This window comes from Balaenoptera physalus, assembly GCF_965194825.1.
Source record: "Balaenoptera physalus genome assembly, chromosome: 4".
Taxonomy (NCBI): Eukaryota; Metazoa; Chordata; class Mammalia; order Artiodactyla; family Balaenopteridae; genus Balaenoptera; species Balaenoptera physalus.
This window is the reverse complement of record NC_138891.1, coordinates 7,564,473-7,581,277: the sequence shown is the minus strand read 5'-3', so window position 1 is coordinate 7,581,277 and position 16,805 is coordinate 7,564,473. Positions and strand designations below refer to the sequence as shown.

The 16,805-nt window shown below is 37.1% G+C and overlaps 1 protein-coding gene across 1 annotated transcript in view; it reads left to right on the top strand.

The window, feature by feature from the left end:
• The window catches only part of KCNH8 (potassium voltage-gated channel subfamily H member 8), a 401,123-nt gene that overhangs the window by 104,135 nt on the left and 280,183 nt on the right, over positions 1-16,805 (top strand). The window lies entirely within an intron of this gene.

Below are 16,805 nucleotides of genomic sequence, written 5' to 3'. Positions count from 1 at the left end.
TTGGAGCTATTTGAGAACAAATATTTTAGCAAAAGATTATCCCATTGCTCTTATTGATTCGGAAATTACAAGAGTTTTAGGAGCTCTGTTCCAGGAAGACCAAATATATATTTGTTATTGTAAATCACAATATCACATACAGAATTAGGTAAAACTGTTACACTCTAACCATTGTATAGGCCCATTTCTCAGAATCCAACAAACGAAGATATGGTATAACATTGAGATGAGGCAATTCATAAAATTTTTCACCCAAACTGTAGGCTTATAATGGCATGGTCTCTATTAATAGGTGTTCACATAGAACATGACTAAACAGAGATATCTAAGACAAGACAAGAAAAAAAATATAAAGGAGTAAGTTTGAAATATAGAAATTATTCATACTTTTTTGTAATATAATAAACCTCAATATCCTTTATGCTATACATATATCATGCTAACAATATTTTATTACAATTGATTAAAAAAATCAGTTGGATTAAAAGCCAGTTGAACTTGACTTTATTATTCTCCTTTGACTAACTGTAATTCCTTTGGAAGTCAATTATTTATATTTCATTATTTTTATCTGTACTATAGAATGGTATGAGATTATAGGCTATAGATTCATCTTTCATGGTCAAGTTGAATAATGCATGTTAATGAAACAAAGAGCTGTATAGGCTTTTTTCATTTGTGTCTATAATTATTATTTGTAAATCTTCTGGAAATCCCATTTGATGGGAGGTCATAAGTCCAGTGGACATGACCCAATACCAGGGCTCATGGCTTGGTGAGCTGAGGGCAAGCTGGATTTAAGTCCCTACACAGCCCTCAGTCAGATAAACTTGTTCAGGACAAGTTTGAATTTCATGTGGCAACCCTGATTCTTCTCTCCGAAAGTCATGATGGCTTATAAAACCCTGCCCTTGACATTAGCACAAGAACCCACACTCAAATATTAGAGGGCAACCATAGCAGACACATTTATTATATAGCAGTGCATTTCTTGATTTCAATGATTTACATGAATTTATGCAGAAGCAAATATCAGTAAATAATTAGGGTCATATAAATGCAGGCAGTGAAGATCCTGTACTTTACAGACAGAGCTTAGTGGAAATGCAAACAGTGACACTGAGAAATCTGTGTAATGAGTACATCAGCTCTGATATATCAAAGTGCATGGGCCAGTGTGGAACCCAGAACAGGATCAAGATGTAATGTACATCCAGGGCCTGTGTGTGTGTGTGTGTGTGTGTGTGTGTGTGTGTGTGTGTGTGTGTGTCTTTTGTTTCAAAACTATTTAAATCCAAATAATATCTCTATTGCTTAGGAAAAATGTGATTAAAGAGTCCATTTTGAGACTATTGGTTAAGCGATTAGTACATACATATAATAATTTATATATACATATATATCATAAAATTTTATGATGAGAAATTTAGCATTTGTGTTTGAATACTTTATTTCTATATTTAAAAGTTAAGATCTCCAGAATTCAGGGCTTGGTTGGAGGAAACCCCTCAACAAAGCCTGGCAAGATTATTTCTTAGATTTTTGTTATTGGTCTTAGAAGTCGTCTAGGCCAAGCTTTTGCTGCTCACTGTGGTCCCCTTTCTATAGTATTTGTGTCAGTCAATCATCTCAGTGTGAGTACTCTGGGTAATAGGAAACTCACTGTATTTGAGGTAGCCTGTGATCTTTTGGGCCGCCTTAGCTATTAGATACAATCATATTCATGCAGAGATGAAATCTTTTTTCTTATAATGTCTGTCCATGGACCTTGCTTCTGCTTCCTGGACAAACCTAGAACAAGATTGCTCTCTCATCTCTGTGGTAATGCTGTGAATGTATGAAATGGTATAATTTTCTCATCTCTAGACTGAGAAACTAATGACAGGAAAATCATAAAACAAACTGAAAAAGGAAGGAAAAAAACAGGAAATAGAGATTTATCCAAGTCTTTGTTTTTGCAGACACTTGCACCCCTTTCTGAGAATTTCTTATTTGTATAGAATAAAAACTCTCCTTTTGTGATTATATAACCACATGCTGAGCAAATGTGTCTTGCTTTCCCACTGTGGATGAATAACACAGAGGAAGAAGAGCCTTTATAAGGGCAGAGGAACCAATTACCTAACCTCCCTCTCTCTAAAATTGTAGTTAATATAAAAACAGAGCAAAAAATAGCATTTAGGATGATGCTAGTTCATAGCATACATTTATATCATGAGATAAACATCTTAGGTTTTTCCTTCAATGGACTTTTGTTGGAAATTATAGAATTTGGTACAAGTATTTAAGGTCATTTGGTATCAATAAGTGCCTAAGCAGTAGATGGGAAGAGGGTATCATAGTCTTTTTTCATTCCAGAAGATGTATTCCAAAATACTAACTTTAATTTTTACTAACAGCAAAAACTTTTTTAAGGAGCAGACCTAGAAAGTTCCCCCCCAAAACACATATAACTCTCAGAATGGAGGGTTAGAGAAGTTACTTTTGATACAATAATAATTATATCTCCATTCAAATTATGGTTATAAAAACAGGAATAAATGGGGAAATATTCATGATAATGTATGTTTCAGTTAGGAATACTTTTAGCTTCAAATACCAGAAAATGCAAATATCAGTGGTTTGAACAAATTGGACTTTTTCTTACCTGATAAAAGGTCTTCATATAGGCTTTTGCTGGACTAAATTCTCCAACCAAAAGACATAGAGTGCCTGAATGAATTAAAAAAAAAAAAACAACCCATCTACATGCTGCCTACAAGAGACTCACTTTAGATATAAGGACACACACAGACTGAAGGTGAAGGGATGGAAAAGATGTTTCACACAAATGGAAGTCAAAAGGAAGCTGGGGTAACTTTACTTAGACAAAATAGACTTAAAAACAAAGGAAATAACAAATATCAGAGCACAAATAAAAGAAATAGAGACTAAAAAGATAATAGAGAAGATTGTTAAAACTAAGAGCTGGATATTTGAAAAGGCAAACTAAATTGGCATGTCTTTAGCTAGACTTACCAAAAAAAAGAGAGAGAGAGAGAGGACTTAAATAAACAATATCAGAAATGAAAGAGGAGATGTTACATCTGATACCACAGAAGTACAAAGAAGCGTAAGAGACTGCTATAAACAATTATATGCCAACAAATTGGACAACCTAGAAGAAATTGATAAATTCCTAGAAACATACAGTCTACCAAGACTGAATCATTATGAAATAAAAGGTCTCAACAGAATGGTGACTAGTAAGCAGTTGAATCAGTAATCAAAAACCTCTCAAAAAAACAAAATCAAGGATGAGAAGCCTTCACTGATGAATTCTACCAAACATTCAAAGAAGAATAATACCAGTCCTTCTCAAAGTCTTTCAAAAAACAGAAGAGGAGGGAACTCCTCCAAACTTATTTTATAAGGCCATCATCACCTTGATACCAAAACCAGAGAAGGATGCCACAAGCAGAGGAAATTACAGGCCAATATTCTTGATGCATTTACATATAGAAGTCCTCGACAAAATATTAGCAAACCGAATTCAACAATACATTAAAATTATCATACACCATCATCAAGTGGGTATTATTTCAGGGATGCAAGGATGGCTCAACATCCTCAAATCAGTCAATGTGGTACACTACATTAACAAAAGGAAGAATAAAAATCATGATATCTCAATGAATGCAGAAAAAGCATTTGGCAAAATCCAACAACAATTTATGATAAAAACTCTCAACAAAGTGGGTATAGAGGGAACATACCTCAACATAATAAAGGCCATATATGACAAACCCTCAGCTAACATTACTCTCAATAGTGAATGGCTAAAAGCTTTTCCTCTAAGATCAAGAACAAGACAAGGAGGCCCACTCTGGCCACTTTTACTCAACATAATATTGGAAGTCCTCGTCAGGGCAATTAGGCAAGAAAAAGAAATAAAAGGCATCCAAATTGGAAAAGAAGAAGTAAAAGTGTCACTATATGTGGATGACATGATATTATATATAGAAAACCCTAAACACTCCATCAAAAAACCTGTTAGAATAAATGAATTCAGTAAAGTTGCAGGATACAAATTTAATTCACAAATATTTTGAGTTTCTGTACATTAATAACAAACTATCAGAAAGAGAAGTTAAGAAAACAATCCCATTTTCAGTTGCATCAAAAAGAATAAAATACCTATGTATAAATTTAACCTGGAGGTGAAAGACAAATTTAATGCCATCCATATAAAAATTCCAGTAGTATTTTTTACAGAAATAAGAAAATTAATCTTAAAATTTGTATGGAACCACATAAGACCCCAAATAGCCAAAGCAAACTACCAAAATACCAAGGGCATTTTTCACAGAACTAGAACAAATAATGTTAAAATTTGTATGGAAACACAAAAGACCCTGAATAGACAAAACAAAATTTAGAAAGAAGAACAGAGCTGGAGTAATCATACTCCCTGACTCCAGACTATACTACAAAGCCACAGTAATCAAAACGGTATGATAGTTGCACAAAAGCAGATGCATGGATCAGTGGAACAGAATAGAGAGCCCAGAAATAAGCCCATGCACTTATGGTCAGTTAATCCACCCACAACAAAGGAGGCAAGAATACACAATGGAGAAAAGACAGTCTCTTCAATAAGTGGTGCTGGGAAAACTAGACAGCCATGTAAAAGAATGAAATTAGAACATTCTTTAACTCCGTACACAAAAATAAACTCAAAATAGATTAAAGGCCTAAATGTAAGACCAGAAACTATAAAACTCCTAGAGGAAAACGTAGGCAGAACACTCTGACATAAATCGAGCAATATTTTTTTGGATTTGTCTCCTAAAGCAAAGGAAATAAAAGCAAAAATAAACAAAAGGGACCTAATTAAACTCAAAGACTTTTTGCACATCAAAGGAAACCATCAAGAAAACAAAAGGGCAGTATATTGAATGGGAGAAAATATTTGCAGATGATATGACCGATAGGGGATTAATATCCAAAATATGGGAACAGTTCAAACAGCTCAACATCAAAAAACAAATAACCTGATTTAAAAATGGGCATAAGTACTGAATAGACGTTTTTCGAAAGAAGAAAAGCAGATGACCAACAGGCACATGAAAAGATGCTCAACATTGCTAATCATTAGGGAAATGCAAATCAAAACCACAGTGAGATACCATTCGACCCAGCAATTCCACTCCTGGGTATACACCCCCCAAAAAACAAAAACATTAATTTGAAAAGACACACGCACCCCAATATTCACAGCAGCATTATTTACAATTGCAAACATATGGAAGCAACCTAAGTGTTCATCAACAGAGGAATGGATAAAGAAGATGTGGTCACTTTATACAATGCAATACTACTCAGCCATAAAAAAAATGAAATTTTGCCATTTGCAGCAACATGGATGTACTTGGAGGGTGTTATGCTAAGTGAAATAAGTCAGAGAAAGTATAACATCACCTGTGTATGGAATCTGAAAAATACAACAAACTAGTGAATATAACAAAAAAGTAGACTCACAGATATAGAGAATAAACTAGTGGTTACCTGTGGGGAGAAGGAAAGGGAGAGGGGAATATAGAGGTAAATACTGGCATTAATTCTGTTATTTAAAGATGTCATAAAAATTCTAAGCTTTTTCCACCCTTCAGTTCTGCCACACTCAGGCATGCCACCTCAAGGTCACAGAATGACTGCCACAGCTCTAGACACCACAATTAAATTCCAAGACAGGAATGAGTAGGAAGAGAAGGTAAAAGGGCACAATGGCTTGGATGATGAGAGCATTTCTTTTCTCATATCTCTCTTTTAATGAAAATTAAAATATCTTCCTGAATACCTGCAAGCTGACTTATCCAAATATCTAATTGAACAGATCTTATTAACCTGGCCAGGTAATAACAAGTGAAAAAAGAAATCAGTTTCACAATTATATGATTACTTATGGCTAGTTAAAAAGTTTAAGAAACTAGTTTAAAATTATGACCAGTAGCTGAGAAAGGTAGAATCGTGGGGAACACGTTTATTTTTTCTCTGGTTCCCTAAGGCTTTGTAATATGGCTACATTAGTTTGATAATGAAAGCATGCACTTCTAGTGAAAATAAGTTCATTTGAACACAAAGTAATTAGACTTGCCTGAAAGACTCATTGATTTATCTAAAACCTTCTCTTACTTCCCACCCCACATATCTGTACTTTTGCAAAGCAGGGAAAAGGGTGGGGAAGCCCTGCTAAGAACTTTATGGTCATTCTTTTAATTACAGAGTGTGCAATGTCACAGCCCACATCTTGTCCAGTGTCTTCTGACTCAGAACATGATTATATTGATTTACTTAAAAATCCATCCTGCAAATCATATTTATTTTTTTAATAAATTTATTTATTTTATTTATTTTTATTTTTGGCTGTGTTGGGTCTTCGTTTCTGCGCACGAGCTTTTCTCTAGTTGCGGCGAGCAGGGGTTACTCTTCGTTGCGGTGCAGGGGCTTCTCATTGCGGTGGCTTCTCTTGTTGTGGAGCATGGGCTCTAGGTGCGCAGGCTTCAGTAGTTGTGGCACTCGGGCTCAGTAGTTGTGGCGCATGGGCTTATTTGCTCCGCGGCATGTGGAATCTTCCCGGACCAGGGCTTGAACCCATGTCCCCTGCATTGGCAGGCGGATTCTCAACCACTGCACCACCAGGGAAGCCCTGCAAATCATATTTAAAACATAGAATATACTTAGTAGTGAGCTGGAAATGTTGTGATTCGTTTTGTCTGGTTTTGTGACCTGCTTCTTGTTGCTTCTACCTTACTGGCCCCTCCCAGTCTCATTTGATGGCTTCTCCTGATTTTCCAGCCTCTAAATGTGAAAGTCTCCTGACTCAGTACTCAGACCTCATCTTTGCTCTAGTTATACTCCCTAAATTATCTAATTCCCGTTAAGTCCACATTTATACCTTCAGCACAGATATTGTATTCAAACTTTAGACTCATTTATTCAACTACCTACTTGACATGTCTTCTTGGATGCTATTTATGCTTCTTAAACATTGTACAAATACCAAACTCTTGAAATCCCTCAAATCTGCAGGGTTATTTGTTTTTTCATCTCATAAAATGCACCTCTACTTGTCTAGTTTCTAACACAAAAGAACTGGCATCATTCTTTGATTCTTTTTTTCTCTCCTGCTGCAGTTGAATTCATTGGCATACTCGTTCAGCCTCTCCTTCTAAAGATGCCTCCGATCTGACCGTTTCCCATGACCGCCATTGCTCCCACCCAGAGAAGGCAGGTGACTTGGGCACAGTCACACAGCTTATTGAGAGAGCCAGAACCCAATTCTAAGATATCTCGTATATAGACCAGTGTTCATCCAAAGTAAAAAATGTCCACAGATATGTTTTATTTCATATTTATACCTCCTCATGACTTAGGTGTGAAAGGTGTTCAACCTAAAATCTAATCATCAACAGAAATGAGTTTTTTCATGTAAAGGCAGTTTTCTGTGTTGCAGGTTAGGTGGCTGCTATGGTGTCTGGTCAACATAACTCAGATGTACCGATAGCATTCACTCAGGAAAGTGTGTGTGTGTGTGTGTGTGTGTGTGTGTGTGTGATAGAGACAAGATTTAATAAAAAAAAAAATACACACCCACATAAGTGCTTGATGATGGAATATCCAAGGATAGACCATTTCCTTATAGAGCTTAGCATCTATTTGTAGTTTTGTGTATAGTGGGCTTGGGTTTGAATGGCTAAGAAATCATAAATAAACAAACTAACATGTTGAAGCATCATTAAAAATTGTAATACTCAGTCTTAAGGGAAAAAGCAGACTATAATGAGAGAAAATAATGTGGGGTGACTTATTTAAGATGACATAGTCAGGGAATGACTCTCTGAAAAGTGGACATTTGGTCTGAGACCTGAAAGATGAAACACAGGGGGAAGAAACTGCATGGGCACAAGCCTTGGGAGAGAGCTGGGAAGGACATTCTCAAATGTTAGATAACAGGTAAGGAGTAAGTGAAATCCTAGATAAGGTGTTATGGGCCATAATAGAGATGTTTGAGGTTCATTCCAGTTGCCATGGAAAGCCTTTAAAAAATTTAAAACAGGAGAATGATGTTTTTCTTTGCAAAGATTATTGAAGGTAATAAGACCAAAGCAGGGGTTAAATCCACATGTGGGGAAGGTTAGCACCCTTCACCATCACAGCATTGGTGTCACTGGTTTGTGAAAGAGTGAGGTCCCCATCAGTAGGTACTTGTGCCACCACAAGACAGAATATTGCAGAGAGGGCCTATGGGATTATAGATTGGGCATTAGGTTATATATGGACCTTTATAATCATCCCCAAACTTTGAGCTCCTGTAGTACTATTAACTGAGCTAATTATTAAAAGTCTCTTTAGGAATGATAGAAAAATCATAAAATCAAAGAGGTTATTATTTAGAACAGAATTCTCCCAAACCTTATATATTAAATATATACTCACCTACAAAGTGGATATCCCCTTCCCAAGATGAGGCTGACGTATCTAATGTGAACCTTGCATTAGGGCAGATGGTCTCAATTGTTTTGGAAATATATATCATCTAGTGGTGTTGTTTAAAATGAAGATCCAGGGCTCCCATCCCTTGGAGATTCTAATTTAATAGATCTGAAGTGAGGCCTGAGAAATTGCAACCTTAATAAGCATCCTAGCAGATCCCAATAGGCGAGGTGGACCAGGGCTGCACTTCAGGAAACAGTGGACTTGGTGACGTCCCTCTGTAGATCCTAGCTCTCCTTCACCTCTTGTCATCCACCGAGATCAGGAGTATTGTAGCTCTGAGGATATTTTAACTTGCATTGTCACGTTACTCAACCTTTATGAGCCAAACCCCCTTCACCTGTAATCACAGCATAAGATGCTTTTGTGAGGGCCAGAAATGCAAAATGCGGACCTGAGAGCCTGGCATATCATAGCTGTTTAATAAACAGCACCTACTGTCTGCCTTATTTCTGTCTAATTTATTTAGCCGCCTCTTTCCTAGTTATCTCAGTTTACTAACGCCGAGTCAGCATTGACCTGTGCTGGTTTGCTTCTCCATTATTGTCATCTTCCTCTTGCCTCCACCTCGCCCACAAATTCCCAGAGACCTGCAGCTATCACCTTAATTCAAGTTTCGCACTCTCTCTGCATCATTATAAAGGCACTAGAATAAAAATGCTAATATTACAGCTGTGGAATACCTGTAACTATCAAATTCATTTACTCTTGTGTTTCCTGCTACCTAAATTAATTCGCTCTTGTAGAACCCCTCATCTTTCCTGTTTAACGTGAGTCCTGGGAAGCAGAGAAGACTATGCAGTGGCTAGATAAGGTTCTGGAAAATGCTACCAAATGATGAGAAACATGTACGTTGCATTAGCTTCCACAGAATATAAACAAAGTTTGAAGGGAGAGAGAAAAGTCAGTCCACTCTGGGGCACTGGGCACACTAATTTGTATCTGTTGTCTTCAAAAATTCAAATTGGAAAGCCCTTGAAGTGTAAAAAAATAATAATAAAATGACTAAAATATGGCTGAATGAATCCCCTTTTTTCAAATCTTCATGTATGTTTGCAGTAAAGATCCTGTTCTAGTTTGTTTGAAATGAAAAGGAAATATTCTTTGAATTAAATGCCATTGCAAGCAAACTCTAGGTTGTGCTGGAGGATGATCAAGGGACAAGTTAAATGAAATATTTGGGGAATCTGAAAAGACACAGAATACGGCTGGTTTCATTTGCTGGGTTCCATTTAATCTGTCTTTCAATAGGTCCAATAAGATGCCCAAAGAAATAACTGTGTCTTTCTGAACAAAAATATTGTCACGTCTTATTTTGTCTTTAAATAAACTCCTAAGAAAAGTTTTACAAGGGTGTACAATTGAAACCACAATTAGCTACCTATTTGGTAATTTGTTTATTTAAGAGAATAAATAAAATGAGACTTGTGCCAGAAAATCCAGGTCCCCTGATTGCCAAGGCGTTAAGCCCTCCCTGTCAGTTTCTGCCTAACTTCCTCTCTCCCTGACCCCTCCTCTGGATTGGGAGAGCTGGGATTTTTGTATCATCCAGGGAGAAAGTATAGTGAACACTGCGCTTTCTCCTCCTCTGTTTGCAAAAGCTGCAAAAAAGCTTGACCTTCCCAGGCAGCTCACTTACGGTTCATATTTGATTTGAGGGAGGAGAGGTAGAGAGGGACAGGAATCATGAATATGAAAATGTAGGAATAATAGACATTATTATTTAATAGACGTTATGAGGCAGGGGTATTTACATCATGCCTGTTTCTTTTCTCTGGGCACTGTTGGGAACAGGTTAGCCTACCTTCTTCACTAGGGTAGTGGCTAAAAGACAGTATGCTGGATTAGAAAACTACAAAGTAGCCCTGAAGAGTCCCTAAGGATTCCCAAATGCTGAATTCATGTACACATGGTAGTTTTCTTTACTGAGTGAAAGCGCCTCATAATTTCATTTTATGTTTTGGAGAAAGGGCTTTGTTTGGCATTATTTAACTTTGTTTCTTTCTTTCTTTTTTTTTTTGCTTAATAGGTTTCCTAATAGAAAATAAAATTTTCTATTTCTGCTTACTGAAGACTTTGGTGATTTTGCTAATACCAAATTATGATAAAGAGTATACTAAACTTGCTTTGAATTTATTCGTCTTAATGAGCTTTTATCTTTGTTTATTGGAAATTTTAAAATTTGTTGATCTAGATTCTTTCTACTTCATCAAGATTACTATTTGTCTTTAATCAAGTTATTTTTATTAAGCCATTCAAATGCATGGTTAAATACATTTTAAGATGTTTCCGAATAGGTATTCATGCATATGCTACAAAATTCAAACACTAAAAAGGGAATATGATGAAAATCAGTCTCCTTTCCTTTTTTGTTCTCAGCCACGCAGGTGCCCTCCCTCATTCGTTTACTGTGACTAGGTTCTTCTAGATCTTTCCAGTGATATTCTAAAGGAGCTTCTCAGACTTTATAATGTGCATATGAATCTTGTTAAAATACAGATTCTTATTCAGGGGGTCTGTGCTGAGGCTTGAGATTCTCCATTTCTAAGAAGTTCCCAGTGAGGCTGCTAGCTTCACTGGCGAGGTGGTGAAGTGCATTAGTTTATATTTGTCTCTGTGTTTACTTGTTTATTGGCCTTAAGAGAGCAAGATGTTCTCATACATATACACAACTTTCTGCTTTCTACTATGACTTCAGCCCTAGGGTTCCAGCTTTGAGCTTTGCTTTGTTACAAAGTTTTCTTCTAGTCTTTGCCCGAAGTGATCATTTATGCAGTATGTTAGAAATCAAACCATAAATGATGAACGTTAGCAATACAACCATTTGAAGCATGCTACTAGGTGATGTGTAAATTGTAATGACTAGGAGAATCCCTCTTTGCAAATTTTCCATCTGCTTCTTAAAGTCAGGTTAGAAAAGTCCCCAATTCCAAGCAGCCTCTAAATTTTAGCAGAGAGCACACTGAGAACTTTAGCTTGCAGCCAGTACCATTAATCTAATACAGATGCCATCATACTTGGAAATGATACAATTAAGCTCCCCGAAAGCAATATAAAGTGCAATGATCATTTAAATATTTTAAAGTCGTAAGCATTCATATTCTCTGTACCTGGATAAAGTAGTCTCGAGAGATGACGGTGATCGATATCACAAGGGGTACAGATGTTGTCTTTGTTGGACCTGTATGTAAATGTAATTCAGACAGCTTGGGAGCAACCCATAAAAGAAAATTAAAATTTCGTGCTTGTTTCTTCCCCTCTACAAGAAAATGAAGGCCTATAAGATTCAAGTTTGCCCATCTGTGTGGTCTGCAGAGTCTGTTCATATGAGTACTTGCTAACGCAGCACAAGATTTGGTTTTAAAAGAGAACCTGTATCAGGTTGCACTGTATCAGAGGCACTTTTCAGAAATAAAGATTTGGACCGTCAAAGTCTCAGTTTCTGTGTCTTTGGCAGAAAGAGCCAAGGGGTACAGGTTTCTCTTTGATGTCCAGTTAGTATCTCTCAGTGTGTCTTTTGGTGTGACTGGCTCGGGGTCTCCATATGGAGGGCTCTTAGACTGGGTGCTGAGCTGGTTGTCTTAAAGGACCGAGGTTGAGGGGGAAGAGTGATTTGGATCTGTCCAATCTCTTGAGCATACACCATTCTACCACCAGTCGTGATTCTCAAACTTAGGTAATGTAGACGTGTACTAAACAGAATGCAGAGTCATAGAAAACAAACAGCATATCCTCCTGAATTTTCAATTGAATTAAAAATATGGCAGGTCCATATTAAAACATAATAAAAAAACACTCAAACAAGCATAAATACACAACACAGTAGAATGCAAAATTCTGATGGATTTTTAAGTTAACCTGAGATTTCAAACCGATATCTATCGAGCTTAGATCAGTGCCTCTAGGCTCCTTGGAATGCACATTTTGTGGCTTCGGCCACTAAATACACTTCTACCTAGTAGAAGGGTATTTCAATGGGGAAATTTTAGGAATACTGTGATATACATTGAAAGGGCATGAAGAGGTCAGAATCCAGATCGTTCGAATCGCAACTACATTTCTTTGTCTCCTGAGGGACTCTGGAGTGGGCCTATGCAAAATATTTTGGAGCCAAGAAAGTTGTTGTCATGTTTTTGAAATATTGACTTTCTGGAGGAAATGAGGACGTGACCTAGAGGTTGTTGAGAGATCCAGACTGGCTTAGGAGATGTCATCAATGAACTTCTAATAAATGATCTCTGTAGAGAAAAATCTGTGCCTTTGAGGTCTTTGTAGACTGAAGGGGTAAAAATATTTTTCTAGAATTAACCCATTTCTGCTGGAAGTAAGAGAACAAGTCACTTCTTTACAGAAAGTATGCATGACGTAATAAACATTGTTTGTCACGTAGACTGGATTTCAATCCCTCCCTTCAAACCTTAGACTGGACACTAAAGTTCTCCAGGTCTTAGTGTTCTCATCTGAAAAATGGGCTGAGGATGAAAGGAGTTAGTAGTGGATCAGTGTTTGCGTTCTCCTCTTTTTTTTCCTTCTATATTTTTCCTTTCCAACTCCCATTCCCTGTGTGCCTGGGAGTCGACAATGAATAGTACATCTCCATTTGAATGGGAAAGTGGTACCCTACAGTCGGGACTCAGAGCAAGTGACCTGGGTCTCCACCAACCCTGAGATTCCCTCTGATGATCCATGAAAGCTTTTGGCTAAGGAGACATTTAGATAATTATTCCACTACTCAAAATGTAAACACATTTACATCTTACTGTTTACCAGCACTTCAAACTAAATTTACACTAAAGGATGACCTAGAAACAAGGAAGAAAAAGCTGTGTGGCATTTAGATGTATATCACATATGCATAATTGATTCTTTAAAAGGTTAAATACCCTTGACATATGTATGGTTAGTGATATACCCATGATGGGTTCATAATCATTATGGCAGTGGCTTTGTTTTACATAATTCTAAAGTAAATGTCACATTTCTTCTTTGGAGATTCCAGGACTGGTATTCAGAAAAGCATATGTTTCTAAGTAGATAGCTGGGAAAAGAAGCTACTCTTTTCCACACAGAAGGACCATTCATGTAGCTAGTACACTAAGCTTTATGAGAAGCCGACTGCCACTAAATTCTCTCGAATTGAAATGCAATTACATATCGAAGGCAGGACAAGTGCTACCTATAAACAGAAAAGCTCAAATACATGCCTTTTTTTTTTTTTTTTGCTTTGTTTTTGCAGGGTATTTGCAGGAAGAATTAAGTACCCCAAACACACTATAATCCTTAATTGAAATGCACAGATCAGGCAATTTGGTGAATCCTTTAGCGGCTTTTTTCAGAAGCTTATTGTAGCTCTGAGGGACTGGTCTTTTCTTATGTCCATAAACAATTATAAAGATGCTAAGGAAATTAATAAAAGAAGCAAGTCACTAAAAAGTATGTAGAATGAAATACCATAATATATGCCGTAAGAATCAGAAAAAATAGGCAACATGAGGATACATATGTTAAGTGGTAAAAACTATGTAAATGGGAATGATTATTATGAAAATTCAAGTTATGGTTCTCTTCTTTGGGGAAGGAGGGAAATACAATTTGTATGGTTCTCACAGGGGTTTTCACTAGATGAATGCTCCATGTGTGTTCACTGTTGTTTTTAAATACTGTTATTAAATCTTTTTTCAGGTGTGTTATATTTTCTAATTTTTGAAAATGGAAAAGGAAAAATAACAAAACACAGTGAAGAGAAAGCACAAATTAAGCGGGTAAAAAAAAAAGACAATGTAATATGGTAATCATAATAAAAGTAAATATATCAGTCTCAGGTTGGTGGATGTATCTTCATGTTGTACTTTTAAAAAATTTAAATGCATGCTATGTGCAAGACACAGCTATAAAGTACAAGTCCCTGCAAGGGTCAAAAGTAGAAAGACAGATAAAAACTAACAAAAGAAAACTATTGTGGCTATTTAAACGATGGGAAACTGGACTTTAGGACAAAATGTAATGTTATTTATTTTCTCTGTCTCTAATTCCTGTTTCTCCATTCATACTCTAAGCCTGCTCCATTCAGGCATCTGCTCCAACCCTCCAGGTCTTTTGATAATTATCTCCACCCATTTTTGTCTTATTCCTAGCTAGTCATTTTAAAAGCCCTGGATCTTCAATTTCTCAACTCTAGGAGTAGTTATCTGTGTACCACTGATTTGGTACTTACAATATGCTGTATTTTAATGTTATAGATATTCATGCATTTCTTTAATTATGTTGTAACATCCTAAAGCTAGAGATTATACTTTATTCATCTTTTAACACCCCCCTGTCACCTCACTCTAGGAACTGCCATATGGTAGAACCATGTCACATGGCATATAGTAAAAAGTCAATAAACATGTCAGCAGTTGACTGAAAAATGGCTTCTGAAAACACATTAAAAGCTCTTTCAGGACATTTGAGTACTTTGCCAATGTTCTGCATTTGCGTTTTCCAAGCTAGCTCTCAGCCTAAATTTTAGAATGGAAGGAGGAAGAGAAACTAATGGTAAGAGAGTTACCCAGAACTGTGCAGAGTTGGTGAGACCAAGACCAATAGGAGGGTGCCCCCCTCTGGACCTAGCTGGGAACTCCCATAGGTTCAAGGCTGTTCTTTAAGGTCAGGGACTGCATCTAATACACTTTTCTGCCTCTCTCTGCACCTGGAACAAAGTCCATCACATCGTACACCATCAATAGATGCTTCTGCAAAGTGTGAGAGAATTAAATATTAGTCTTGGATAATTTAATTCACTCCCATGGCCTCAAAACAATGTGCCACTGAAGGCTTCCCAGTATGGATTTTAAGCTCTGACTGTTCTGCAGAGGGAGAGGGTGACTGGGCAAGTAGATGCGTCAGCCCGGCCCAGGCAGGATGCAGATGTTAGCACTTGGATTTTTACTCTGGGCTTGGGAGGTGATTGGAGCAAAGCTGAGTAGAGTGGGTTTGGTTCTGCCAGCTGATGGGGGGTCTATGGAAACATGCAACAGATGTTTAAAAAGAGATGGGAAAGCCCATGGAACAGATCGTCAGTGCTTGTCCTGCTGACCACCAAGAAGTAGCTGGAATTCCTCTTTTCTCATGGCATACAAGATATGATGTCTGCTGCAAACCTCTTTTAAAATCCTAGTTTTTTAATAAGTAATACATAAAGCATATGATGTAAAATTCAAAGGATATGGTAAGAATATGGCAAAAATAAGTATTCCTATCACCTCTGCCCATAATTGCTCTCTCTAAAGACATCTGCAGTTACCAGTTAACCCACTTGGTTTTAGGTATACATAAACACTTCCTGTTTGGGGATACATGTACATGTCTGTATGGGTTTATGTATTTTCTGACAAATAGTTCATCTAATAACCTACTGCACCGAATCATGATTTTTTTCATTTAACAATTTATGCCACAGTTCTTTCCATTTTTCTTTTTCTTTTTATTATCTTTAAAATCCCAGCCTCTAATATTGTCTGATACACTGACACTGTTCAACTTTAGTTTCGTGAACGAATGAATGAGTGATCTCATAATAGTCTCTAATTCATTCTGAACCTGAAAGTCACCCACCAATGCATTTTATACATGTCTTGTCTTACCCCCCATCTCTAATATGCATCTTTTTGCCTGTAAACACCCCTCTAAGTTAATCTCAAAAAATTTGAACCTCCCTTGAATATGGCCTTTCAGGCTCTCCTCCAGAAGTCATCTCTAAGCACTTAACAACTGTGTCCTGTTTTTTATTGCCCTACATTCTTATTTGTTAATATAGTAGCCGTAAGATGTGAATAATACTCTTAATAATAATTTTTATTGAGTACTTATTTGTGTCAGACATTGTACTAAGCATTTCTCATGAATCTCTACAACACATCTATGAAGTAAGGAACAGTATCACCCTCTCTGTACACCTGTCAGTGCCCTCCCAGGATCTCCTTGACTCAGCCTTAAGTTGCTGTGCAGACCATTTCCTTATATACAGTGGCTCCCAGCATCGTGCTGCCCAAGTGACCTCCGGAGAATGTGTTCAGCCCAAGTAGGCAGGCCAAAGTGCTAACATATTGACAACCCCAAAGCGATCCTAACCAATGAGGTATAGACACTCATGGAGGTGGATAAATGCCCTAGCTTTCTCTCCTCTTTGGGAAAAGTTTGAGCTGTGTTCTGCCCAGTCATTTCTTCTGTGGGTCCCTGTGTGATTGAGCCTCAGTTGCTCATATCCGTAAACCCCTTTCTGCCTCACC